At 43.4% G+C, this 25,737-nt stretch overlaps 19 non-coding genes and 3 pseudogenes across 19 annotated transcripts; all 22 read right to left on the minus strand.

The window, feature by feature from the left end:
• Positions 1-691: 691 nt before the first annotated feature.
• On the minus strand, positions 692-810 carry LOC136736772 (5S ribosomal RNA). The gene has a single exon (XR_010811826.1). It is a non-coding gene; the product is annotated as a 5S ribosomal RNA (ribosomal RNA).
• A 1,064-nt stretch (positions 811-1,874) lies between these two features.
• Positions 1,875-1,993, minus strand: LOC136736783 (5S ribosomal RNA). The gene has a single exon (XR_010811837.1). It is a non-coding gene; the product is annotated as a 5S ribosomal RNA (ribosomal RNA).
• A 1,065-nt stretch (positions 1,994-3,058) lies between these two features.
• On the minus strand, positions 3,059-3,177 carry LOC136736781 (5S ribosomal RNA). Its single transcript, XR_010811835.1, has one exon. It is a non-coding gene; the product is annotated as a 5S ribosomal RNA (ribosomal RNA).
• A 1,066-nt stretch (positions 3,178-4,243) lies between these two features.
• Positions 4,244-4,362, minus strand: LOC136736687 (5S ribosomal RNA). Its single transcript, XR_010811745.1, has one exon. It is a non-coding gene; the product is annotated as a 5S ribosomal RNA (ribosomal RNA).
• A 1,066-nt stretch (positions 4,363-5,428) lies between these two features.
• LOC136737155 (5S ribosomal RNA) lies at positions 5,429-5,547 on the minus strand. Its single transcript, XR_010812125.1, has one exon. It is a non-coding gene; the product is annotated as a 5S ribosomal RNA (ribosomal RNA).
• A 1,066-nt stretch (positions 5,548-6,613) lies between these two features.
• On the minus strand, positions 6,614-6,742 carry LOC136736828 (uncharacterized; annotated as a pseudogene).
• Positions 6,743-7,807: 1,065 nt separating this feature from the next.
• On the minus strand, positions 7,808-7,926 carry LOC136736699 (5S ribosomal RNA). Its single transcript, XR_010811756.1, has one exon. It is a non-coding gene; the product is annotated as a 5S ribosomal RNA (ribosomal RNA).
• A 1,066-nt stretch (positions 7,927-8,992) lies between these two features.
• LOC136737185 (5S ribosomal RNA) lies at positions 8,993-9,111 on the minus strand. The gene has a single exon (XR_010812153.1). It is a non-coding gene; the product is annotated as a 5S ribosomal RNA (ribosomal RNA).
• Positions 9,112-10,176: 1,065 nt separating this feature from the next.
• On the minus strand, positions 10,177-10,295 carry LOC136736742 (5S ribosomal RNA). The gene has a single exon (XR_010811798.1). It is a non-coding gene; the product is annotated as a 5S ribosomal RNA (ribosomal RNA).
• A 1,076-nt stretch (positions 10,296-11,371) lies between these two features.
• LOC136736813 (5S ribosomal RNA) lies at positions 11,372-11,490 on the minus strand. The gene has a single exon (XR_010811863.1). It is a non-coding gene; the product is annotated as a 5S ribosomal RNA (ribosomal RNA).
• A 1,066-nt stretch (positions 11,491-12,556) lies between these two features.
• On the minus strand, positions 12,557-12,675 carry LOC136736665 (5S ribosomal RNA). Its single transcript, XR_010811724.1, has one exon. It is a non-coding gene; the product is annotated as a 5S ribosomal RNA (ribosomal RNA).
• A 1,064-nt stretch (positions 12,676-13,739) lies between these two features.
• LOC136736666 (5S ribosomal RNA) lies at positions 13,740-13,858 on the minus strand. The gene has a single exon (XR_010811725.1). It is a non-coding gene; the product is annotated as a 5S ribosomal RNA (ribosomal RNA).
• Positions 13,859-14,923: 1,065 nt separating this feature from the next.
• LOC136736911 (uncharacterized) lies at positions 14,924-15,042 on the minus strand (annotated as a pseudogene).
• Positions 15,043-16,109: 1,067 nt separating this feature from the next.
• Positions 16,110-16,228, minus strand: LOC136736896 (5S ribosomal RNA). Its single transcript, XR_010811913.1, has one exon. It is a non-coding gene; the product is annotated as a 5S ribosomal RNA (ribosomal RNA).
• A 1,066-nt stretch (positions 16,229-17,294) lies between these two features.
• Positions 17,295-17,413, minus strand: LOC136736833 (5S ribosomal RNA). The gene has a single exon (XR_010811879.1). It is a non-coding gene; the product is annotated as a 5S ribosomal RNA (ribosomal RNA).
• A 1,066-nt stretch (positions 17,414-18,479) lies between these two features.
• LOC136736834 (5S ribosomal RNA) lies at positions 18,480-18,598 on the minus strand. Its single transcript, XR_010811880.1, has one exon. It is a non-coding gene; the product is annotated as a 5S ribosomal RNA (ribosomal RNA).
• A 1,066-nt stretch (positions 18,599-19,664) lies between these two features.
• Positions 19,665-19,773, minus strand: LOC136736909 (uncharacterized; annotated as a pseudogene).
• A 1,077-nt stretch (positions 19,774-20,850) lies between these two features.
• LOC136737320 (5S ribosomal RNA) lies at positions 20,851-20,969 on the minus strand. Its single transcript, XR_010812284.1, has one exon. It is a non-coding gene; the product is annotated as a 5S ribosomal RNA (ribosomal RNA).
• A 1,066-nt stretch (positions 20,970-22,035) lies between these two features.
• Positions 22,036-22,154, minus strand: LOC136737334 (5S ribosomal RNA). Its single transcript, XR_010812297.1, has one exon. It is a non-coding gene; the product is annotated as a 5S ribosomal RNA (ribosomal RNA).
• Positions 22,155-23,219: 1,065 nt separating this feature from the next.
• Positions 23,220-23,338, minus strand: LOC136737321 (5S ribosomal RNA). The gene has a single exon (XR_010812285.1). It is a non-coding gene; the product is annotated as a 5S ribosomal RNA (ribosomal RNA).
• A 1,064-nt stretch (positions 23,339-24,402) lies between these two features.
• Positions 24,403-24,521, minus strand: LOC136736667 (5S ribosomal RNA). The gene has a single exon (XR_010811726.1). It is a non-coding gene; the product is annotated as a 5S ribosomal RNA (ribosomal RNA).
• Positions 24,522-25,587: 1,066 nt separating this feature from the next.
• LOC136737407 (5S ribosomal RNA) lies at positions 25,588-25,706 on the minus strand. Its single transcript, XR_010812369.1, has one exon. It is a non-coding gene; the product is annotated as a 5S ribosomal RNA (ribosomal RNA).
• Positions 25,707-25,737: the final 31 nt, after the last annotated feature.

Genomic DNA, 25,737 nt, shown 5'->3' on the forward strand with positions numbered 1-25,737 from the left:
TTTTCAAGTGTGTGCATTCATCCTGTTGTCATTTTGTTTTGAAAGCAGAAGAATCATTCAACAGGTTGCTGAGACAAATGTAAACCAGTAAAACATATGAAGAGAAACAAACCTTGAATATAAGTTCAGTTGTTTAAACATTTGACAAACTATGGTGAGGGGGTAAGAAAACACACAAATCCAGCAGCTCCTGTATTTCAATACACCAGAACCCAATATTATTGGCGAGTCGGGTAGTCCATCATCACAGTTCGAGGGCAGGCATCATTTCAGTAATTTCATCCCGTTGCATTCACATCCGTGCCTTCAATGAGATTGAATGTGATCTTTGCTCTCAAGTATGTTCCCAAGTTTTACACTTTCGTGCTTTGCATGAATGGGAATGGAACCGTGTGTGTTGAATGAGGCTCCTTGTGAGCACTGAACTTTGTCCGGTGAAGTTCCTTTTTGTGTTGCTGTAATTGTGTCATTTCTCGATGAGAAAGATTAGGCAACATTTAGTCACTTCTAGCCATGATGCTCAATTTATTTACGAATGTACCCTAGTTACTAGGGACCGTTTACGTTGGAGAACAAGATCTATTGTATGCCTGTGTATTTGGGGAAGTAAAATCTGAAATAATGATGAAATTGTGTGTATCCAAAGTTAAAACTCGTGATTTGTCGCCCTCTGGTGTGTATAAGGTGCAAAAGCTTACAGCACCTGCTATTCCCAGGTGGTCTCCCATCCAAGTACTGACCAGGCCTGAGCCTGCTTGGCTTCCGAGATCGGACGAGATCGGGCGTATTCAGGCTAGTATGGCCTTAAGCCAGGGAGGCTGTCCCTGACGCTCTACTTAAAGGGAAGGCAATATCCGTTTCTGCCGTTCATACTTACAGTTGAACTGTCTCTCTACTCTAAAGCCCGGGACACACCAGCGCGCTGCAGACAGTCCCTGCTAACACGCCACGTTGTGGCAACGTTGTGGCAACGTTGTGCGTTAGCTGGGGTGCCACACCAGACCGGAACTATATTTTACAAAACGAACACATTGTCTTGATAAAACAGCTGTAATTGAGTGCCTGACTTGCCAGTCAAGCGCAATCTTGAGATGGTGTGCATTTCAGTAAGGATTTCAATTGACATGCAGTATGAAACTGAAAGGAGGTTGCATCACTATGATGCATAACATTGCATGTATTGTATTTTCAAGTGTGTGCATTCATCCTGTTGTCATTTTGTTTTGAAAGCACAAGAATCATTCAACAGGATGCTGAGACAAATGTAAACCAGTAAAACATATGAAGAGAAACAAACCTTGAATATAAGTTCAGTTGTTTAAACATTTGACAATCTATGGTGAGGGGTAAGAAAACACACAAATCCAGCAGCTCCTGTATTTCAATACACCGGAACCCAATATTATTGGCGAGTCGTGTAGTCCATCATCACAGTTCGAGGGCAGGCATCATTTCAGTAATTTCATCCCGTTGCATTCACATCCGTGCCTTGAATGAGATTGAATGTGATCTTTGCTCTCAAGTATGTTCCCAAGTTTTACACTTTTGTGCTTTGCATGAATGGGAATGGAACCGTGTGTGTTGAATGATGCTCCTTGTGAGCACTGAACTTTGTGCGGTGGAGTTCCTTTTTTGTTGCTGTAATTGTGTCATTTCTTGATGAGAAAGATTAGGCAACATTTAGTCACTTCTAGCCATGATGCTCAATTTATTTACGAATGTACCCTAGTTACTAGGGACCGTTTACGTTGGAGAACAAGATCTATTGTATGCCTGTGTATTTGGGGAAGTCAAATCTGAAATAATGATGAAATTGTGTGTATCCAAAGTTAAAACTCGTGATTTGTCGCCCTCTGGTGTGTAAAAGGTGCAAAAGCTTACAGCACCTGGTTTTTCCAGGCGGTCTCCCATCCAAGTACTGACCAGGCCCGAGCCTGCTTGGCTTCCGAGATCAGACGAGATCGGGCGTATTCAGCCTAGTATGGCCGTAAGCCAGGGAGGCTGTCCCTGACGCTCTACTTAAAGGGAAGGCAATATCCGTTTCTGCCGTTCATACTTACAGTTGAACTGTCTCTCTACTCTAAAGCCCGGGACACACCAGCGCGCCGCAGACAGTCCCTGCTAACACACCACGTTGTGGCAACATTGTGGCAACGTTGTGCGTTAGCTGGGTTGCCACACCAGACCGGAACTATATTTTACAAAACGAACACATTGTCTTGATAAAACAGCTGTAATTGAGTGCCTGACACGCCAGTCAAGCGCAATCTTGAGAAGGTGTGCATTTCAGTAAGGATTTCAATTGACATGCAGTATGAAACTGAAAGGAGGTTGCATCACTATGATGCATAACATTGCATGTATTGTATTTTCAAGTGTGTGCATTCATCCTGTTGTCATTTTGTTTTGAAAGCACAAGAATCATTCAACAGGATGCTGAGACAAATGTAAACCAGTAAAACATATGAAGAGAAACAAACCTTGAATATAACTTCAGTTGTTTAAACATTTGATAAACTATGGTGAGGGGTAAGAAAACACACAAATCCAGCAGCTCCTGTATTTCAATACACCAGAACCCAATATTATTGGCGAGTCGGGTAGTCCATCATCACAGTTCGAGGGCAGGCATCATTTCAGTAATTTCATCCCGTTGCATTCACATGCGTGCCTTGAATGAGATTGAATGTTATCTTTACTCTCAAGTACGTTCCCAAGTTTTACACTTTCGTGGTTTGCATGAATGGGAATGGAACCGTGTGTGTTGAATGATGCTCCTTGTGAGCACTGAACTTTGTGCGGTGGAGTTCCTTTTTTGTTGCTGTAATTGTGTCATTTCTTGATGAGAAAGATTAGGCAACATTTAGTCACTTCTAGCCATGATGCTCAATTTATTGACGAATGTACCCTAGTTACTAGGGACCGTTTACGTTGGAGAACAAGATCTATTGTATGCCTGTGTATTTGGGGAAGTAAAATCTGAAATAATGATGAAATTGTGTGTATCCAAAGTTAAAACTCGTGATTTGTCGCCCTCTGGTTTATTAAAAGGTGCAAGAGCTTACAGCACATGGTATTCCCAGGCGGTCTCCCATCCAAGTACTGACCAGGCCCGAGCCTGGTTGGCTTCCGAGATCGGACGAGATCGGGCGTATTCAGGCTAGTATGGCCGTAAGCCAGGGAGGCTGTCCCTGACGCTCTACTTAAAGGGAAGGCAATATCCGTTTCTGCCGTTCATACTTACAGTTGAACTGTCTCTCTACTCTAAAGCCCGGGACACACCAGCGCGCCGCAGACAGTCCCTGCTAACACGCCACGTTGTGGCTACATTGTGGCAACGTTGTGCGTTAGCTGGGGTGCCACACCAGACCGGAACTATATATTACAAAACGAACACATTGTCTTGATAAAACAGCTGTAATTGAGTGCCTGACACGCCAGTCAAGCGCAATCTTGAGAAGGTGTGCATTTCAGTAAGGATTTCAATTGACATGCAGTATGAAACTGAAAGGAGGTTGCATCACTATGATGCATAACATTGCATGTATTGTATTTTCAAGTGTGTGCATTCATCCTGTTGTCATTTTGTTTTGAAAGCAGAAGAATCATTCAACAGGTTGCTGAGACAAATGTAAACCAGTAAAACATATGAAGAGAAACAAACCTTGAATATAAGTTCAGTTGTTTAAACATTTGACAAACTATGGTGAGGGGGTAAGAAAACACACAAATCCAGCAGCTCCTGTATTTCAATACACCAGAACCCAATATTATTGGCGAGTCGGGTAGTCCATCATCACAGTTCGAGGGCAGGCATCATTTCAGTAATTTCATCCCGTTGCATTCACATCCGTGCCTTGAATGAGATTGAATGTGATCTTTGCTCTCAAGTATGTTCCCAAGTTTTACACTTTCGTGCTTTGCATGAATGGGAATGGAACCGTGTGTGTTGAATGAGGCTCCTTGTGAGCACTGAACTTTGTCCGGTGGAGTTCCTTTTTGTGTTGCTGTAATTGTGTCATTTCTCGATGAGAAAGATTAGGCAACATTTAGTCACTTCTAGCCATGATGCTCAATTTATTTACGAATGTACCCTAGTTACTAGGGACCGTTTACGTTGGAGAACAAGATCTATTGTATGCCTGTGTATTTGGGGAAGTAAAATCTGAAATAATGATGAAATTGCGTGTATCCAAAGTTAAAACTCGTGATTTGTCGCCCTCTGGTGTGTAAAAGATGCAAAAGCTTACAGCACCTGGTATGCCCAGGCGGTCTCCCATCCAAGTACTGACCAGGCCCGAGCCTGCTTGGCTTCCGAGATCGGACGAGATCGGGCGTATTCAGGCTAGTATGGCCGTAAGCCAGGGAGGCTGTCCCTGACGCTCTACTTAAAGGGAAGGCAATATCCGTTTCTGCCGTTCATACTTACAGTTGAACTGTCTCTCTACTCTAAAGCCCGGGACACACCAGCGCGCCGCAGACAGTCCCTGCTAACACACCACGTTGTGGCAACATTGTGGCAACGTTGTGCGTTAGCTGGGTTGCCACACCAGACCGGAACTATATTTTACAAAACGAACACATTGTCTTGATAAAACAGCTGTAATTGAGTGCCTGACACGCCAGTCAAGCGCAATCTTGAGAAGGTGTGCATTTCAGTAAGGATTTCAATTGACATGCAGTATGAAACTGAAAGGAGGTTGCATCACTATGATGCATAACATTGCATGTATTGTATTTTCAAGTGTGTGCATTCATCCTGTTGTCATTTTGTTTTGAAAGCAGAAGAATCATTCAACAGGTTGCTGAGACAAATGTAAACCAGTAAAACATATGAAGAGAAACAAACCTTGAATATAAGTTCAGTTGTTTAAACATTTGACAAACTATGGTGAGGGGGTAAGAAAACACACAAATCCAGCAGCTCCTGTATTTCAATACACCAGAACCCAATATTATTGGCGAGTCGGGTAGTCCATCATCACAGTTCGAGGGCAGGCATCATTTCAGTAATTTCATCCCGTTGCATTCACATCCGTGCCTTGAATGAGATTGAATGTGATCTTTGCTCTCAAGTATGTTCCCAAGTTTTACACTTTCGTGCTTTGCATGAATGGGAATGGAACCGTGTGTGTTGAATGAGGCTCCTTGTGAGCACTGAACTTTGTGCGGTGGAGTTCCTTTTTGTGTTGCTGTAATTGTGTCATTTCTCGATGAGAAAGATTAGGCAACATTTAGTCACTTCTAGCCATGATGCTCAATTTATTTACGAATGTACCCTAGTTACTAGGGACCGTTTACGTTGGAGAACAAGATCTATTGTATGCCTGTGTATTTGGGGAAGTAAAATCTGAAATAATGATGAAATTGTGTGTATCCAAAGTTAAAACTCGTGATTTGTCGCCCTCTGGTGTGTAAAAGGTGCAAAAGCTTACAGCACCTGGTATTCCCAGGTGGTCTCCCATCCAAGTACTGACCAGGCCCGAGCCTGCTTGGCTTCCGAGATCGGACGAGATCGGGCGTATTCAGGCTAGTATGGCCGTAAGCCAGGGAGGCTGTCCCTGACGCTCTAGTTAAAGGGAAGGCAATATCCGTTTCTGCCGTTCATACTTACAGTTTAACTGTCTCTCTACTCTAAAGCCCGGGACACACCAGCGCGCCGCAGGCAGTCCCTGCTAACACGCCACGTTGTGGCAACGTTGTGGCAACGTTGTGCGTTAGCTGGGGTGCCACACCAGACCGGAACAATATTTTACAAAACGAACACATTGTCTTGATAAAACAGCTGTAATTGAGTGCCTGACACGCCAGTCAAGCGCAATCTTGAGAAGGTGTGCATTTCAGTAAGGATTTCAATTGACATGCAGTATGAAACTGAAAGGAGGTTGCATCACTATGATGCATAACATTGCATGTAGTGTATTTTCAAGTGTGTGCATTCATCCTGTTGTCATTTTGTTTTGAAAGCAGAAGAATCATTCAACAGGTTGCTGAGACAAATGTAAACCAGTAAAACATATGAAGAGAAACAAACCTTGAATGTAAGTTCAGTTGTTTAAACATTTGACAAACTATGGTGAGGGGGTAAGAAAACACACAAATCCAGCAGCTCCTGTATTTCAATACACCAGAACCCAATATTATTGGCGAGTCGGGTAGTCCATCATCACAGTTCGAGGGCAGGCATCATTTCAGTAATTTCATCCCGTTGCATTCACATCCGTGCCTTGAATGAGATTGAATGTGATCTTTGCTCTCAAGTATGTTCCCAAGTTTTACACTTTCGTGCTTTGCATGAATGGGAATGGAACCGTGTGTGTTGAATGAGGCTCCTTGTGAGCACTGAACTTTGTCCGGTGGAGTTCCTTTTTGTGTTGCTGTAATTGTGTCATTTCTCGATGAGAAAGATTAGGCAACATTTAGTCACTTCTAGCCATGATGCTCAATTTATTTATGAATGTACCCTAGTTACTAGGGACCGTTTACGTTGGAGAACAAGATCTATTGTATGCCTGTGTATTTGGGGAAGTAAAATCTGAAATAATGATGAAATTGCGTGTATCCAAAGTTAAAACTTGTGATTTGTCGCCCTCTGGTGTGTAAAAGATGCAAAAGCTTACAGCACCTGGTATTCCCAGGCGGTCTCCCATCCAAGTACTGACCAGGCCCGAGCCTGCTTAGCTTCCGAGATCGGACGATATCAGACGAGATCGGGCGTATTCAGGCTAGTATGGTCGTAAGCCAGGGAGGCTGTCCCTGACGCTCTACTTAAAGGGAAGGCAATATCCGTTTCTGCCGTTCATACTTACAGTTGAACTGTCTCTCTACTCTAAAGCCCGGGACACACCAGCGCGCTGCAGACAGTCCCTGCTAACACGCCACGTTGTGGCAACGTTGTGGCAACGTTGTGCGTTAGCTGGGGTGCCACACCAGACCGGAACTATATTTTACAAAACGAACACATTGTCTTGATAAAACAGCTGTAATTGAGTGCCTGACTTGCCAGTCAAGCGCAATCTTGAGATGGTGTGCATTTCAGTAAGGATTTCAATTAACATGCAGTATGAAACTGAAAGGAGGTTGCATCACTATGATGCATAACATTGCATGTATTGTATTTTCAAGTGTGTGCATTCATCCTGTTGTCATTTTGTTTTGAAAGCACAAGAATCATTCAACAGGATGCTGAGACAAATGTAAACCAGTACAACATATGAAGAGAAACAAACCTTGAATATAAGTTCAGTTGTTTAAACATTTGACAATCTATGGTGAGGGGTAAGAAAACACACAAATCCAGCAGCTCCTGTATTTCAATACACCGGAACCCAATATTATTGGCGAGTCGTGTAGTCCATCATCACAGTTCGAGGGCAGGCATCATTTCAGTAATTTCATCCCGTTGCATTCACATCCGTGCCTTGAATGAGATTGAATGTTATCTTTACTCTCAAGTACGTTCCCAAGTTTTACACTTTCGTGGTTTGCATGAATGGGAATGGAACCGTGTGTGTTGAATGATGCTCCTTGTGAGCACTGAACTTTGTGCGGTGGAGTTCCTTTTTTGTTGCTGTAATTGTGTCATTTCTTGATGAGAAAGATTAGGCAACATTTAGTCACTTCTAGCCATGATGCTCAATTTATTGACGAATGTACCCTAGTTACTAGGGACCGTTTACGTTGGAGAACAAGATCTATTGTATGCCTGTGTATTTGGGGAAGTAAAATCTGAAATAATGATGAAATTGTGTGTATCCAAAGTTAAAACTCGTGATTTGTCGCCCTCTGGTTTATTAAAAGGTGCAAGAGCTTACAGCACATGGTATTCCCAGGCGGTCTCCCATCCAAGTACTGACCAGGCCCGAGCCTGCTTGGCTTCCGAGATCGGACGAGATCGGGCGTATTCAGGCTAGTATGGCCGTAAGCCAGGGAGGCTGTCCCTGACGCTCTACTTAAAGGGAAGGCAATATCCGTTTCTGCCGTTCATACTTACAGTTGAACTGTCTCTCTACTCTAAAGCCCGGGACACACCAGCGCGCCGCAGACAGTCCCTGCTAACACGCCACGTTGTGGCTACATTGTGGCAACGTTGTGCGTTAGCTGGGGTGCCACACCAGACCGGAACTATATATTACAAAACGAACACATTGTCTTGATAAAACAGCTGTAATTGAGTGCCTGACACGCCAGTCAAGCGCAATCTTGAGAAGGTGTGCATTTCAGTAAGGATTTCAATTGACATGCAGTATGAAACTGAAAGGAGGTTGCATCACTATGATGCATAACATTGCATGTATTGTATTTTCAAGTGTGTGCATTCATCCTGTTGTCATTTTGTTTTGAAAGCAGAAGAATCATTCAACAGGTTGCTGAGACAAATGTAAACCAGTAAAACATATGAAGAGAAACAAACCTTGAATATAAGTTCAGTTGTTTAAACATTTGACAAACTATGGTGAGGGGGTAAGAAAACACACAAATCCAGCAGCTCCTGTATTTCAATACACCAGAACCCAATATTATTGGCGAGTCGGGTAGTCCATCATCACAGTTCGAGGGCAGGCATCATTTCAGTAATTTCATGCCGTTGCATTCACATCCGTGCCTTGAATGAGATTGAATGTGATCTTTGCTCTCAAGTATGTTCCCAAGTTTTACACTTTCGTGCTTTGCATGAATGGGAATGGAACCGTGTGTGTTGAATGAGGCTCCTTGTGAGCACTGAACTTTGTCCGGTGGAGTTCCTTTTTGTGTTGCTGTAATTGTGTCATTTCTCGATGAGAAAGATTAGGCAACATTTAGTCACTTCTAGCCATGATGCTCAATTTATTTACGAATGTACCCTAGTTACTAGGGACCGTTTACGTTGGAGAACAAGATCTATTGTATGCCTGTGTATTTGGGGAAGTAAAATCTGAAATAATGATGAAATTGCGTGTATCCAAAGTTAAAACTCGTGATTTGTCGCCCTCTGGTGTGTAAAAGATGCAAAAGCTTACAGCACCTGGTATTCCCAGGCGGTCTCCCATCCAAGTACTGACCAGGCCCGAGCCTGCTTGGCTTCCGAGATCGGACGAGATCGGGCGTATTCAGGCTAGTATGGCCGTAAGCCAGGGAGGCTGTCCCTGACGCTCTACTTAAAGGGAAGGCAATATCCGTTTCTGCCGTTCATACTTACAGTTGAACTGTCTCTCTACTCTAAAGCCCGGGACACACCAGCGCGCCGCAGACAGTCCCTGCTAACACACCACGTTGTGGCAACATTGTGGCAACGTTGTGCGTTAGCTGGGTTGCCACACCAGACCGAACTATATTTTACAAAACGAACACATTGTCTTGATAAAACAGCTGTAATTGAGTGCCTGACACGCCAGTCAAGCGCAATCTTGAGAAGGTGTGCATTTCAGTAAGGATTTCAATTGACATGCAGTATGAAACTGAAAGGAGGTTGCATCACTATGATGCATAACATTGCATGTAGTGTATTTTCAAGTGTGTGCATTCATCCTGTTGTCATTTTGTTTTGAAAGCAGAAGAATCATTCAACAGGTTGCTGAGACAAATGTAAACCAGTAAAACATATGAAGAGAAACAAACCTTGAATATAAGTTCAGTTGTTTAAACATTTGACAAACTATGGTGAGGGGGTAAGAAAACACACAAATCCAGCAGCTCCTGTATATCAATACACCAGAACCCAATATTATTGGCGAGTCGGGTAGTCCATCATCACAGTTCGAGGGCAGGCATCATTTCAGTAATTTCATCCCGTTGCATTCACATCCGTGCCTTGAATGAGATTGAATGTGATCTTTGCTCTCAAGTATGTTCCCAAGTTTTACACTTTCGTGCTTTGCATGAATGGGAATGGAACCGTGTGTGTTGAATGAGGCTCCTTGTGAGCACTGAACTTTGTCCGGTGGAGTTCCTTTTTGTGTTGCTGTAATTGTGTCATTTCTTGATGAGAAAGATTAGGCAACATTTAGTCACTTCTAGCCATGATGCTCAATTTATTTACGAATGTACCCTAGTTACTAGGGACCGTTTACGTTGGAGAACAAGATCTATTGTATGCCTGTGTATTTGGGGAAGTCAAATCTGAAATAATGATGAAATTGTGTGTATCCAAAGTTAAAACTCGTGATTTGTCGCCCTCTGGTGTGTAAAAGATGCAAAAGCTTACAGCACCTGGTATTCCCAGGCGGTCTCCCATCCAAGTACTGACCAGGCCCGAGCCTGCTTGGCTTCTGAGATCGGACGAGATCGGGCATATTCAGGCTAGTATGGCCGTAAGCCAGGAAGGCTGTCCCTGACGCTCTATTTAAAGGGAAGGCAATATCCGTTTCTGCCATTCATACTTACAGTTGAACTGTCTCTCTACTCTAAAGCCCGGGACACACCAGCGCGCCACAGACAGTCCCTGCTAACACGCCACATTGTGGCAACGTTGTGGCAACGTTGTGGCAACGTTGTGCGTTAGCTGGGGTGCCACACCAGACCGGAACTATATTTTACAAAACTAACACATTTTCTTGATAAAACAGCTGTAATTGAGTGCCTGACACGCCAGTCAAGCGCAATATTGAGAAGGTGTGCATTTCAGAAAGGATTTCAATTGACATGCAGTATGAAACTGAAAGGAGGTTGCATCACTATGATGCATAACATTGCATGTATTGTATTTTCAAGTGTGTGCATTCATCCTGTTGTCATTTTGTTTTGAAAGCACAATAATCATTCAACAGGTTGCTGAGACAAATGTAAACCAGTAAAACATATGAAGAGAAACAAACCTTGAATATAAGTTCAGTTGTTTAAACATTTGACAAACTATGGTGAGGGGGTAAGAAAACACACAAATCCAGCAGCTCCTGTATTTCAATACACCAGAACCCAATATTATTGGCGAGTCGGGTAGTCCATCATCACAGTTCGAGGGCAGGCATCATTTCAGTAATTTCATCCCGTTGCATTCACATCCGTGCCTTGAATGAGATTGAATGTGATCTTTGCTCTCAAGTATGTTCCCAAGTTTTACACTTTCGTGCTTTGCATGAATGGGAATGGAACCGTGTGTGTTGAATGAGGCTCCTTGTGAGCACTGAACTTTGTCCGGTGGAGTTCTTTTTGTGTTGCTGTAATTGTGTCATTTCTCGATGAGAAAGATTAGGCAACATTTAGTCACTTCTAGCCATGATGCTCAATTTATTTACGAATGTACCCTAGTTACTAGGGACCGTTTACGTTGGAGAACAAGATCTATTGTATGCCTGTGTATTTGGGGAAGTAAAATCTGAAATAATGATGAAATTGTGTGTATCCAAAGTTAAAACTCGTGATTTGTCGCCCTCTGGTGTGTAAAAGGTGCAGAAGCTTACAGCACCTGGTATTCCCAGGCGGTCTCCCATCCAAGTACTGACCAGACCCGAGCCTGCTTGGCTTCCGAGATCGGACGACATCGGGCGTATTCAGGCTAGTATGGCCGTAAGCCAGGGAGGCTGTCCCTGACGCTCTAGTTAAAGGGAAGGCAATATCCGTTTCTGCCGTTCATACTTACAGTTGAACTGTCTCTCTACTCTAAAGCCCGGGACACACCAGCGCGCCGCAGACAGTCCCTGCTAACACGCCACGTTGTGGCAACGTTGTGGCAACGTTGTGCGTTAGCTGGGGTGCCACACCAGACCGGAACTATATATTACAAAACGAACACATTGTCTTGATAAAACAGCTGTAATTGAGTCCCTGACACGCCAGTCAAGCGCAATCTTGAGAAGGTGTGCATTTCAGTAAGGATTTCAATTGACATGCAGTATGAAACTGAAAGGAGGTTGCATCACTACGATGCATAACATTGCATGTATTGTATTTTCAAGTGTGTGCATTCATCCTGTTGTCATTTTGTTTTGAAAGCAGAAGAATCATTCAACAGGTTGCTGAGACAAATGTAAACCAGTAAAACATATGAAGAGAAACAAACCTTGAATATAAGTTCAGTTGTTTAAACATTTGACAAACTATGGTGAGGGGGTAAGAAAACACACAAATCCAGCAGCTCCTGTATTTCAATACACCGGAACCCAATATTATTGGCGAGTCGGGTAGTCCATCATCACAGTTCGAGGGCAGGCATCATTTCAGTAATTTCATCCCGTTGCATTCACATCCGTGCCTTGAATGAGATTGAATGTGATCTTTGCTCTCAAGTATGTTCCCAAGTTTTACACTTTTGTGCTTTGCATGAATGGGAATGGAACCGTGTGTGTTGAATGAGGCTCCTTGTGAGCACTGAACTTTGTCCGGTGGAGTTCCTTTTTGTGTTGCTGTAATTGTGTCATTTCTCGATGAGAAAGATTAGGCAACATTTAGTCACTTCTAGCCATGATGCTCAATTTATTTATGAATGTACCCTAGTTACTAGGGACCGTTTACGTTGGAGAAGAAGATCTATTGTATGCCTGTGTATTTGGGGAAGTCAAATCTGAAATAATGATGAAATTGTGTGTATCCAAAGTTAAAACTCGTGATTTGTCGCCCTCTGGTGTGTAAAAGGTGCAAAAGCTTACAGCACCTGGTATTTCCAGGCGGTCTCCCATCCAAGTACTGACCAGGCCCGAGCCTGCTTGGCTTCCGAGATCGGACGAGATCGGGCGTATTCAGGCTAGTATGGCCGTAAGCCAGGGAGGCTGTCCCTGACGCTCTACTTAAAGGGAAGGCAATATCCGTTTCTGCTGTTCATACTTACAGTTGAACTGTCTCTCTACTCTAAAGCCCGGGACACACCAGCGCGCCGCAGACAGTCCCTGCTAACACGCCACGTTGTGGCAACATTGTGGCAACGTTGTGCGTTAGCTGGGTTGCCACACCAGACCGGAATAATATTTTACAAAACGAACACATTGTCTTGATAAAACAGCTGTAATTGAGTGCCTGACACGCCAGTCAAGCGCAATCTTGAGAAGGTGTGCATTTCAGTAAGGATTTCAATTGACATGCAGTATGAAACTGAAAGGAGGTTGCATCACTATGATGCATAACATTGCATGTATTGTATTTTCAAGTGTGTGCATTCATCCTGTTGTCATTTTGTTTTGAAAGCACAAGAATCATTCAACAGGATGCTGAGACAAATGTAAACCAGTAAAACATATGAAGAGAAACAAACCTTGAATATAACTTCAGTTGTTTAAACATTTGACAAACTATGGTGAGGGGTAAGAAAACACACAAATCCAGCAGCTCCTGTATTTCAATACACCAGAACCCAATATTATTGGCGAGTCGGGTAGTCCATCATCACAGTTCGAGGGCAGGCATCATTTCAGTAATTTCATCCCGTTGCATTCACATGCGTGCCTTGAATGAGATTGAATGTTATCTTTACTCTCAAGTACGTTCCCAAGTTTTACACTTTCGTGGTTTGCATGAATGGGAATGGAACCGTGTGTGTTGAATGATGCTCCTTGTGAGCACTGAACTTTGTGCGGTGGAGTTCCTTTTTTGTTGCTGTAATTGTGTCATTTCTTGATGAGAAAGATTAGGCAACATTTAGTCACTTCTAGCCATGATGCTCAATTTATTGACGAATGTACCCTAGTTACTAGGGACCGTTTACGTTGGAGAACAAGATCTATTGTATGCCTGTGTATTTGGGGAAGTCAAATCTGAAATAATGATGAAATTGTGTGTATCCAAAGTTAAAACTCGTGATTTGTCGCCCTCTGGTGTGTAAAAGGTGCAAAAGCTTACAGCACCTGGTATTTCCAGGCGGTCTCCCATCCAAGTACTGACCAGGCCCGAGCCTGCTTGGCTTCCGAGATCGGACGAGATCGGGCGTATTCAGGCTAGTATGGCCGTAAGCCAGGGAGGCTGTCCCTGACGCTCTACTTAAAGGGAAGGCAATATCCGTTTCTGCTGTTCATACTTACAGTTGAACTGTCTCTCTACTCTAAAGCCCGGGACACACCAGCGCGCCGCAGACAGTCCCTGCTAACACGCCACGTTGTGGCAACATTGTGGCAACGTTTTGCGTTAGCTGGGTTGCCACACCAGACCGGAATAATATTTTACAAAACGAACACATTGTCTTGATAAAACAGCTGTAATTGAGTGCCTGACACGCCAGTCAAGCGCAATCTTGAGAAGGTGTGCATTTCAGTAAGGATTTCAATTGACATGCAGTATGAAACTGAAAGGAGGTTGCATCACTATGATGCATAACATTGCATGTATTGTATTTTCAAGTGTGTGCATTCATCCTGTTGTCATTTTGTTTTGAAAGCACAAGAATCATTCAACAGGATGCTGAGACAAATGTAAACCAGTAAAACATATGAAGAGAAACAAACCTTGAATATAACTTCAGTTGTTTAAACATTTGACAAACTATGGTGAGGGGTAAGAAAACACACAAATCCAGCAGCTCCTGTATTTCAATACACCAGAACCCAATATTATTGGCGAGTCGGGTAGTCCATCATCACAGTTCGAGGGCAGGCATCATTTCAGTAATTTCATCCCGTTGCATTCACATGCGTGCCTTGAATGAGATTGAATGTTATCTTTACTCTCAAGTACGTTCCCAAGTTTTACACTTTCGTGGTTTGCATGAATGGGAATGGAACCGTGTGTGTTGAATGATGCTCCTTGTGAGCACTGAACTTTGTGCGGTGGAGTTCCTTTTTTGTTGCTGTAATTGTGTCATTTCTTGATGAGAAAGATTAGGCAACATTTAGTCACTTCTAGCCATGATGCTCAATTTATTGACGAATGTACCCTAGTTACTAGGGACCGTTTACGTTGGAGAACAAGATCTATTGTATGCCTGTGTATTTGGGGAAGTAAAATCTGAAATAATGATGAAATTGTGTGTATCCAAAGTTAAAACTCGTGATTTGTCGCCCTCTGGTTTATTAAAAGGTGCAAGAGCTTACAGTACATGGTATTCCCAGGCGGTCTCCCATCCATGTACTGACCAGGCCCGAGCCTGCTTGGCTTCCGAGATCGGACGAGATCGGGCGTATTCAGGTTAGTATGGCCGTAAGCCAGTGAGGCTGTCCCTGACGCTCTACTTAAAGGGAAGGCAATATCCGTTTCTGCCGTTCATACTTACAGTTGAACTGTCTCTCTACTCTAAAGCCCGGGACACACCAGCGCGCCGCAGACAGTCCCTGCTAACACGCCACGTTGTGGCTACATTGTGGCAACGTTGTGCGTTAGCTGGGGTGCCACACCAGACCGGAACTATATATTACAAAACGAACACATTGTCTTGATAAAACAGCTGTAATTGAGTGCCTGACACGCCAGTCAAGCGCAATCTTGAGAAGGTGTGCATTTCAGTAAGGATTTCAATTGACATGCAGTATGAAACTGAAAGGAGGTTGCATCACTATGATGCATAACATTGCATGTATTGTATTTTCAAGTGTGTGCATTCATCCTGTTGTCATTTTGTTTTGAAAGCAGAAGAATCATTCAACAGGTTGCTGAGACAAATGTAAACCAGTAAAACATATGAAGAGAAACAAACCTTGAATATAAGTTCAGTTGTTTAAACATTTGACAAACTATGGTGAGGGGGTAAGAAAACACACAAATCCAGCAGCTCCTGTATTTCAATACACCAGAACCCAATATTATTGGCGAGTCGGGTAGTCCATCATCACAGTTCGAGGGCAGGCATCATTTCAGTAATTTCATCCCGTTGCATTCACATCCGTGCCTTGAATGAGATTGAATGTGATCTTTGCTCTCAAGTATGTTCCCAAGTTTTACACTTTCGTGCTTTGCATGAATGGGAATGGAACCGTGTGTGTTGAATGAGGCTCCTTGTGAGCACTGAACTTTGTCCGGTGGAGTTCCTTTTTGTGTTGCTGTAATTGTGTCATTTCTCGATGAGAAAGATTAGGCAACATTTAGTCACTTCTAGCCATGATGCTCAATTTATTTATGAATGTACCCTAGTTACTAGGGACCGTTTACGTTGGAGAACAAGATCTATTGTATGCCTGTGTATTTGGGGAAGTCAAATCTGAAATAATGATGAAATTGTGTGTATCCAAAGTTAAAACTCGTGATTTGTCGCCCTCTGGTTTATTAAAAGGTGCAAGAGCTTACAGTACATGGTATTCCCAGGCGGTCTCCCATCCAAGTACTGACCAGGCCCGAGCCTGCTTGGCTTCCGAGATCGGACGAGATCGGGCGTATTCAGGTTAGAATGGCCGTAAGCCAGGGAGGCTGTCCCTGACGCTCTTCTTAAAGGGAAGGCAATATCCGTTTCTGCCGTTCATACTTACAGTTGAACTGTCTCTCTACTCTAAAGCCCGGGACACACCAGCGCGCCGCAGACAGTCCCTGCTAACACGCCACGTTGTGGCAACATTGTGGCAACGTTGTGCGTTAGCTGGGGTGCCACACCAGACCGGAACTATATATTACAAAACGAACACATTGTCTTGATAAAACAGCTGTAATTGAGTGCCTGACACGCCAGTCAAGCGCAATCTTGAGAAGGTGTGCATTTCAGTAAGGATTTCAATTGACATGCAGTATGAAACTGAAAGGAGGTTGCATCACTATGATGCATAACATTGCATGTATTGTATTTTCAAGTGTGTGCATTCATCCTGTTGTCATTTTGTTTTGAAAGCAGAAGAATCATTCAACAGGTTGCTGAGACAAATGTAAACCAGTAAAACATATGAAGAGAAACAAACCTTGAATATAAGTTCAGTTGTTTAAACATTTGACAAACTATGGTGAGGGTTTAAGAAAACACAAAAATCCAGCAGCTCCTGTATTTCAATACACCAGAACCCAATATTATTGGCGAGTCGGGTAGTCCATCATCACAGTTCGAGGGCAGGCATCATTTCAGTAATTTCATCCCGTTGCATTCACATGCGTGCCTTGAATGAGATTGAATGTTATCTTTACTCTCAAGTACGTTCCCAAGTTTTACACTTTCGTGGTTTGCATGAATGGGAATGGAACCGTGTGTGTTGAATGATGCTCCTTGTGAGCACTGAACTTTGTGCGGTGGAGTTCCTTTTTTGTTGCTGTAATTGTGTCATTTCTTGATGAGAAAGATTAGGCAACATTTAGTCACTTCTAGCCATGATGCTCAATTTATTGACGAATGTACCCTAGTTACTAGGGACCGTTTACGTTGGAGAACAAGATCTATTGTATGCCTGTGTATTTGGGGAAGTAAAATCTGAAATAATGATGAAATTGTGTGTATCCAAAGTTAAAACTCGTGATTTGTCGCCCTCTGGTTTATTAAAAGGTGCAAGAGCTTACAGTACATGGTATTCCCAGGCGGTCTCCCATCCAAGTACTGACCAGGCCCGAGCCTGCTTGGCTTCCGAGATCGGACGAGATCGGGCGTATTCAGGTTAGTATGGCCGTAAGCCAGGGAGGCTGTCCCTGACGCTCTTCTTAAAGGGAAGGCAATATCCGTTTCTGCCGTTCATACTTACAGTTGAACTGTCTCTCTACTCTAAAGCCCGGGACACACCAGCGCGCCGCAGACAGTCCCTGCTAACACGCCACGTTGTGGCAACATTGTGGCAACGTTGTGCGTTAGCTGGGGTGCCACACCAGACCGGAACTATATATTACAAAACGAACACATTGTCTTGATAAAACAGCTGTAATTGAGTGCCTGACACGCCAGTCAAGCGCAATCTTGAGAAGGTGTGCATTTCAGTAAGGATTTCAATTGACATGCAGTATGAAACTGAAAGGAGGTTGCATCACTAAGATGCATAACATTGCATGTATTGTATTTTCAAGTGTGTGCATTCATCCTGTTGTCATTTTGTTTTGAAAGCAGAAGAATCATTCAACAGGTTGCTGAGACAAATGTAAACCAGTAAAACATATGAAGAGAAACAAACCTTGAATATAAGTTCAGTTGTTTAAACATTTGACAAACTATGGTGAGGGTTTAAGAAAACACAAAAATCCAGCAGCTCCTGTATTTCAATACACCAGAACCCAATATTATTGGCGAGTCGGGTAGTCCATCATCACAGTTCGAGGGCAGGCATCATTTCAGTAATTTCATCCCGTTGCATTCACATGCGTGCCTTGAATGAGATTGAATGTTATCTTTACTCTCAAGTACGTTCCCAAGTTTTACACTTTCGTGGTTTGCATGAATGGGAATGGAACCGTGTGTGTTGAATGATGCTCCTTGTGAGCACTGAACTTTGTGCGGTGGAGTTCCTTTTTTGTTGCTGTAATTGTGTCATTTCTTGATGAGAAAGATTAGGCAACATTTAGTCACTTCTAGCCATGATGCTCAATTTATTGACGAATGTACCCTAGTTACTAGGGACCGTTTACGTTGGAGAACAAGATCTATTGTATGCCTGTGTATTTGGGGAAGTAAAATCTGAAATAATGATGAAATTGTGTGTATCCAAAGTTAAAACTCGTGATTTGTCGCCCTCTGGTTTATTAAAAGGTGCAAGAGCTTACAGTACATGGTATTCCCAGGCGGTCTCCCATCCAAGTACTGACCAGGCCCGAGCCTGCTTGGCTTCCGAGATCGGACGAGATCGGGCGTATTCAGGTTAGTATGGCCGTAAGCCAGGGAGGCTGTCCCTGACGCTCTTCTTAAAGGGAAGGCAATATCCGTTTCTGCCGTTCATACTTACAGTTGAACTGTCTCTCTACTCTAAAGCCCGGGACACACCAGCGCGCCGCAGACAGTCCCTGCTAACACGCCACGTTGTGGCAACATTGTGGCAACGTTGTGCGTTAGCTGGGGTGCCACACCAGACCGGAACTATATATTACAAAACGAACACATTGTCTTGATAAAACAGCTGTAATTGAGTGCCTGACACGCCAGTCAAGCGCAATCTTGAGAAGGTGTGCATTTCAGTAAGGATTTCAATTGACATGCAGTATGAAACTGAAAGGAGGTTGCATCACTAAGATGCATAACATTGCATGTATTGTATTTTCAAGTGTGTGCATTCATCCTGTTGTCATTTTGTTTTGAAAGCAGAAGAATCATTCAACAGGTTGCTGAGACAAATGTAAACCAGTAAAACATATGAAGAGAAACAAACCTTGAATATAAGTTCAGTTGTTTAAACATTTGACAAACTATGGTGAGGGGTTAAGAAAACACACAAATCCAGCAGCTCCTGTATTTCAATACACCAGAACCCAATATTATTGGCGAGTCGGGTAGTCCATCATCACAGTTCGAGGGCAGGCATCATTTCAGTAATTTCATCCCGTTGCATTCACATCCGTGCCTTGAATGAGATTGAATGTGATCTTTGCTCTCAAGTATGTTCCCAAGTTTTACACTTTCGTGCTTTGCAGGAATGGGAATGGAACCGTGTGTGTTGAATGAGGCTCCTTGTGAGCACTGAACTTTGTCCGGTGGAGTTCCTTTTTGTGTTGCTGTAATTGTGTCATTTCTCGATGAGAAAGATTAGGCAACATTTAGTCACTTCTAGCCATGATGCTCAATTTATTTATGAATGTACCCTAGTTACTAGGGACCGTTTACGTTGGAGAACAAGATCTATTGTATGCCTGTGTATTTGGGGAAGTCAAATCTGAAATAATGATGAAATTGCGTGTATCCAAAGTTAAAACTCGTGATTTGTCGCCCTCTGGTGTGTAAAAGATGCAAAAGCTTACAGCACCTGGTATTCCCAGGCGGTCTCCCATCCAAGTACTGACCTGGCCCGAGCCTGCTTGGCTTCCGAGATCGGGCGTATTCAGGCTAGTATGGCCGTAAGCCAGGAAGGCTGTCCGTGACGCTCTATTTAAAGGGAAGGCAATATCCGTTTCTGCCATTCATACTTACAGTTGAACTGTCTCTCTACTCTAAAGCCCGGGACACACCAGCGCGCCACAGACAGTCCCTGCTAACACGCCACATTGTGGCAACGTTGTGGCAACGTTGTGGCAACGTTGTGCGTTAGCTGGGGTGCCACACCAGACCGGAACTATATTTTACAAAACGAACACATTGTCTTGATAAAACAGCTGTAATTGAGTGCCTGACACGCCAGTCAAGCGCAATCTTGAGAAGGTGTGCATTTCAGTAAGGATTTCAATTGACATGCAGTATGAAACTGAAAGGAGGTTGCATCACTATGATGCATAACATTGCATGTATTGTATTTTCAAGTGTGTGCATTCATCCTGTTGTCATTTTGTTTTGAAAGCAGAAGAATCATTCAACAGGTTGCTGAGACAAATGTAAACCAGTAAAACATATGAAGAGAAACAAACCTTGAATATAAGTTCAGTTGTTTAAACATTTGACAAACTATGGTGAGGGGGTAAGAAAACACACAAATCCAGCAGCTCCTGTATTTCAATACACCAGAACCCAATATTATTGGCGAGTCGGGTAGTCCATCATCACAGTTCGAGGGCAGGCATCATTTCAGTAATTTCATCCCGTTGCATTCACATCCGTGCCTTGAATGAGATTGAATGTGATCTTTGCTCTCAAGTATGTTCCCAAGTTTTACACTTTCGTGCTTTGCATGAATGGGAATGGAACCGTGTGTGTTGAATGAGGCTCCTTGTGAGCACTGAACTTTGTCCGGTGGAGTTCCTTTTTGTGTTGCTGTAATTGTGTCATTTCTCGATGAGAAAGATTAGGCAACATTTAGTCACTTCTAGCCATGATGCTCAATTTATTTACGAATGTACCCTAGTTACTAGGGACCGTTTACGTTGGAGAACAAGATCTATTGTATGCCTGTGTATTTGGGGAAGTAAAATCTGAAATAATGATGAAATTGTGTGTATCCAAAGTTAAAACTCGTGATTTGTCGCCCTCTGGTGTGTAAAAAGTGCAAAAGCTTACAGCACCTGCTATTCCCAGGTGGTCTCCCATCCAAGTACTGACCAGGCCTGAGCCTGCTTGGCTTCCGAGATCGGACGAGATCGGGCGTATTCAGGCTAGTATGGCCGTAAGCCAGGGAGGCTGTCCCTGACGCTCTAGTTAAAGGGAAGGCAATATCCGTTTCTGCCGTTCATACTTACAGTTGAACTGTCTCTCTACTCTAAAGCCCGGGACACACCAGCGCGCCGCAGACAGTCCCTGCTAACACGCCACGTTGTGGCAACGTTGTGGCAACGTTGTGCGTTAGCTGGGGTGCCACACCAGACCGGAACTATATATTACAAAACGAACACATTGTCTTGATAAAACAGCTGTAATTGAGTGCCTGACACGCCAGTCAAGCGCAATCTTGAGAAGGTGTGCATTTCAGTAAGGATTTCAATTGACATGCAGTATGAAACTGAAAGGAGGTTGCATCACTATGATGCATAACATTGCATGTATTGTATTTTCAAGTGTGTGCATTCATCCTGTTGTCATTTTGTTTTGAAAGCAGAAGAATCATTCAACAGGTTGCTGAGACAAATGTAAACCAGTAAAACATATGAAGAGAAACAAACCTTGAATATAAGTTCAGTTGTTTAAACATTTGACAAACTATGGTGAGGGGGTAAGAAAACACACAAATCCAGCAGCTCCTGTATTTCAATACACCAGAACCCAATATTATTGGCGAGTCGGGTAGTCCATCATCACAGTTCGAGGGCAGGCATCATTTCAGTAATTTCATCCCGTTGCATTCACATCCGTGCCTTGAATGAGATTGAATGTGATCTTTGCTCTCAAGTATGTTCCCAAGTTTTACACTTTCGTGCTTTGCATGAATGGGAATGGAACCGTGTGTGTTGAATGAGGCTCCTTGTGAGCACTGAACTTTGTCCGGTGGAGTTCCTTTTTGTGTTGCTGTAATTGTGTCATTTCTCGATGAGAAAGATTAGGCAACATTTAGTCACTTCTAGCCATGATGCTCAATTTATTTACGAATGTACCCTAGTTACTAGGGACCGTTTACGTTGGAGAACAAGATCTATTGTATGCCTGTGTATTTGGGGAAGTCAAATCTGAAATAATGATGAAATTGCGTGTATCCAAAGTTAAAACTCGTGATTTGTCGCCCTCTGGTGTGTAAAAGATGCAAAAGCTTACAGCACCTGGTATTCCCAGGCGGTCTCCCATCCAAGTACTGACCAGGCCCGAGCCTGCTTAGTTTCCGAGATCGGACGAGATCGGGCGTATTCAGGCTAGTATGGCCGTAAGCCAGGGAGGCTCTCCCTGACGCTCTACTTAAAGGGAAGGCAATATCCGTTTCTGCCGCTCATACTTGCAGTTGAACTGTCTCTCTACTCTAAAGTCCGGGACACACCAGCGCGCCGCAGACAGTCCCTGCTAACACGAAACGTTGTGGCAACGTTGTGGCAACGTTGTGCGTTAGCTGGGGTGCCACACCAGACCGGAACTATATATTACAAAACGAACACATTGTCTTGATTAAACAGCTGTAATTGAGTGCCTGACACGCCAGTCAAGCGCAATCTTGAGAAGGTGTGCATTTCAGTAAGGATTTCAATTGACATGCAGTATGAAACTGAAAGGAGGTTGCATCACTATGATGCATAACATTGCATTATTTTATTTTCAAGTGTGTGCATTCATCCTGTTGTCATTTTGTTTTGAAAGCAGAAGAATCATTCAACAGGTTGCTGAGACAAATGTAAACCAGTAAAACATATGAAGAGAAACAAACCTTGAATATAAGTTCAGTTGTTTAAACATTTGACAAACTATGGTGAGGGGGTAAGAAAACACACAAATCCAGCAGCTCCTGTATTTCAATACACCAGAACCCAATATTATTGGCGAGTCGGGTAGTCCATCTTCACAGTTCGAGGGCAGGCATCATTTCAGTAATTTCATCCCGTTGCATTCACATCCGTGCCTTGAATGAGATTGAATGTGATCTTTGCTCTCAAGTATGTTCCCAAGTTTTACACTTTCGTGCTTTGCATGAATGGGAATGGAACCGTGTGTGTTGAATGAGGCTCCTTGTGAGCACTGAACTTTGTCCGGTGGAGTTCCTTTTTGTGTTGCTGTAATTGTGTCATTTCTCGATGAGAAAGATTAGGCAACATTTAGTCACTTCTAGCCATGATGCTCAATTTATTTACGAATGTACCCTAGTTACTAGGGACCGTTTACGTTGGAGAACAAGATCTATTGTATGCCTGTGTATTTGGGGAAGTAAAATCTGAAATAATGATGAAATTGTGTGTATCCAAAGTTAAAACTCGTGATTTGTCGCCCTCTGGTGTGTAAAAAGTGCAAAAGCTTACAGCACCTGCTATTCCCAGGTGGTCTCCCATCCAAGTACTGACCAGGCCTGAGCCTGCTTGGCTTCCGAGATCGGACGAGATCGGGCGTATTCAGGCTAGTATGGCCGTAAGCCAGGGAGGCTGTCCCTGACGCTCTACTTAAAGGGAAGGCAATATCCGTTTCTGCCGTTCATACTTACAGTTGAACTGTCTCTCTACTCTAAAGCCCAGGACACACCAGCGCGCCGCAGACAGTCCCTGCTAACACGCCACGTTGTGGCAACGTTGTGGCAACGTTGTGCGTTAGCTGGGGTGCCACACCAGACCGGAACTATATATTACAAAACGAACACATTGTCTTGATAAAACAGCTGTAATTGAGTGCCTGACACGCCAGTCAAGCGCAATCTTGAGAAGGTGTGCATTTCAGTAAGGATTTCAATTGACATGCAGTATGAAACTGAAAGGAGGTTGCATCACTATGATGCATAACATTGCATGTATTGTATTTTCAAGTGTGTGCATTCATCCTGTTGTCATTTTGTTTTGAAAGCACAAGAATCATTCAACAGGATGCTGAGACAAATATAAACCAGTAAAACATATGAAGAGAAACAAACCTTGAATATAAGTTCAGTTGTTTAAACATTTGACAAACTATGGTCAGGGGTAAGAAAACACACAAATCCAGCAGCTCCTGTATTTCAATACACCGGAACCCAATATTATTGGCGAGTCTGGTAGTCCATCATCACAGTTCGAGGGCAGGCATCATTTCAGTAATTTCATCCCGTTGCATTCACATCCGTGCCTTGAATGAGATTGAATGTGATCTTTGCTCTCAAGTATGTTCCCAAGTTTTACACTTTTGTGCTTTGCATGAATGGGAATGGAACCGTGTGTGTTGAATGATGCTCCTTGTGAGCACTGAACTTTGTGCGGTGGAGTTCCTTTTTTGTTGCTGTAATTGTGTCATTTCTTGATGAGAAAGATTAGGCAACATTTAGTCACTTCTAGCCATGATGCTCAATTTATTTACGAATGTACCCTAGTTACTAGGGACCGTTTACGTTGGAGAACAAGATCTATTGTATGCCTGTGTATTTGGGGAAGTCAAATCTGAAATAATGATGAAATTGTGTGTATCCAAAGTTAAAACTCGTGATTTGTCGCCCTCTGGTGTGTAAAAGGTGCAAAAGCTTACAGCACCTGGTATTTCCAGGCGGTCTCCCATCCAAGTACTGACCAGGCCCGAGCCTGCTTGGCTTCCGAGATCGGACGAGATCGGGCGTATTCAGGCTAGTATGGCCGTAAGCCAGGGAGGCTGTCCCTGACGCTCTACTTAAAGGGAAGGCAATATCCGTTTCTGCCGTTCATACTTACAGTTGAACTGTCTCTCTACTCTAAAGCCCGGGACACACCAGCGCGCTGCAGACAGTCCCTGCTAACACGCCACGTTGTGGCAACATTGTGGCAACGTTGTGCGTTAGCTGGGTTGCCACACCAGACCGGAACTATATTTTACAAAACGAACACATTGTCTTGATAAAACAGCTGTAATTGAGTGCCTGACACGCCAGTCATGCGCAATCTTGAGAAGGTGTGCATTTCAGTAAGGATTTCAATTGACATGCAGTATGAAACTGAAAGGAGGTTGCATCACTATGATGCATAACATTGCATGTATTGTATTTTCAAGTGTGTGCATTCATCCTGTTGTCATATTGTTTTGAAAGCAGAAGAATCATTCAACAGGTTGCTGAGACAAATGTAAACCAGTAAAACATATGAAGAGAAACAAACCTTGAATATAAGTTCAGTTGTTTAAACATTTGACAAACTATGGTGAGGGGGTAAGAAAACACACAAATCCAGCAGCTCCTGTATTTCAATACACCAGAACCCAATATTATTGGCGAGTCGGGTAGTCCATCATCACAGTTCGAGGGCAGGCATCATTTCAGTAATTTCATCCCGTTGCATTCACATCCGTGCCTTGAATGAGATTGAATGTGATCTTTGCTCTCAAGTATGTTCCCAAGTTTTACACTTTCGTGCTTTGCATGAATGGGAATGGAACCGTGTGTGTTGAATGAGGCTCCTTGTGAGCACTGAACTTTGTCCGGTGGAGTTCCTTTTTGTGTTGCTGTAATTGTGTCATTTCTCGATGAGAAAGATTAGGCAACATTTAGTCACTTATAGCCATGACGCTCAATTTATTTACCAATGTACCCTAGTTACTAGGGACCGTTTACGTTGGAGAACAAGATCTATTGTATGCCTGTGTATTTGGGGAAGTAAAATCTGAAATAATGATGAAATTGTGTGTATCCAAAGTTAAAACTCGTGATTTGTCGCCCTCTGGTGTGTAAAAGGTGCAAAAGCTTACAGCACCTGCTATTCCCAGGTGGTCTCCCATCCAAGTACTGACCAGGCCCGAGCCTGCTTGGCTTCCGAGATCGGACGAGATCGGGCGTATTCAGGCTAGTATGGCCGTAAGCCAGGGAGGCTGTCCCTGACGCTCTACTTAAA

This window comes from Amia ocellicauda, unplaced genomic scaffold (genome assembly GCF_036373705.1).
Source record: "Amia ocellicauda isolate fAmiCal2 unplaced genomic scaffold, fAmiCal2.hap1 HAP1_SCAFFOLD_47, whole genome shotgun sequence".
Classification (NCBI taxonomy): Eukaryota; Metazoa; Chordata; class Actinopteri; order Amiiformes; family Amiidae; genus Amia; species Amia ocellicauda.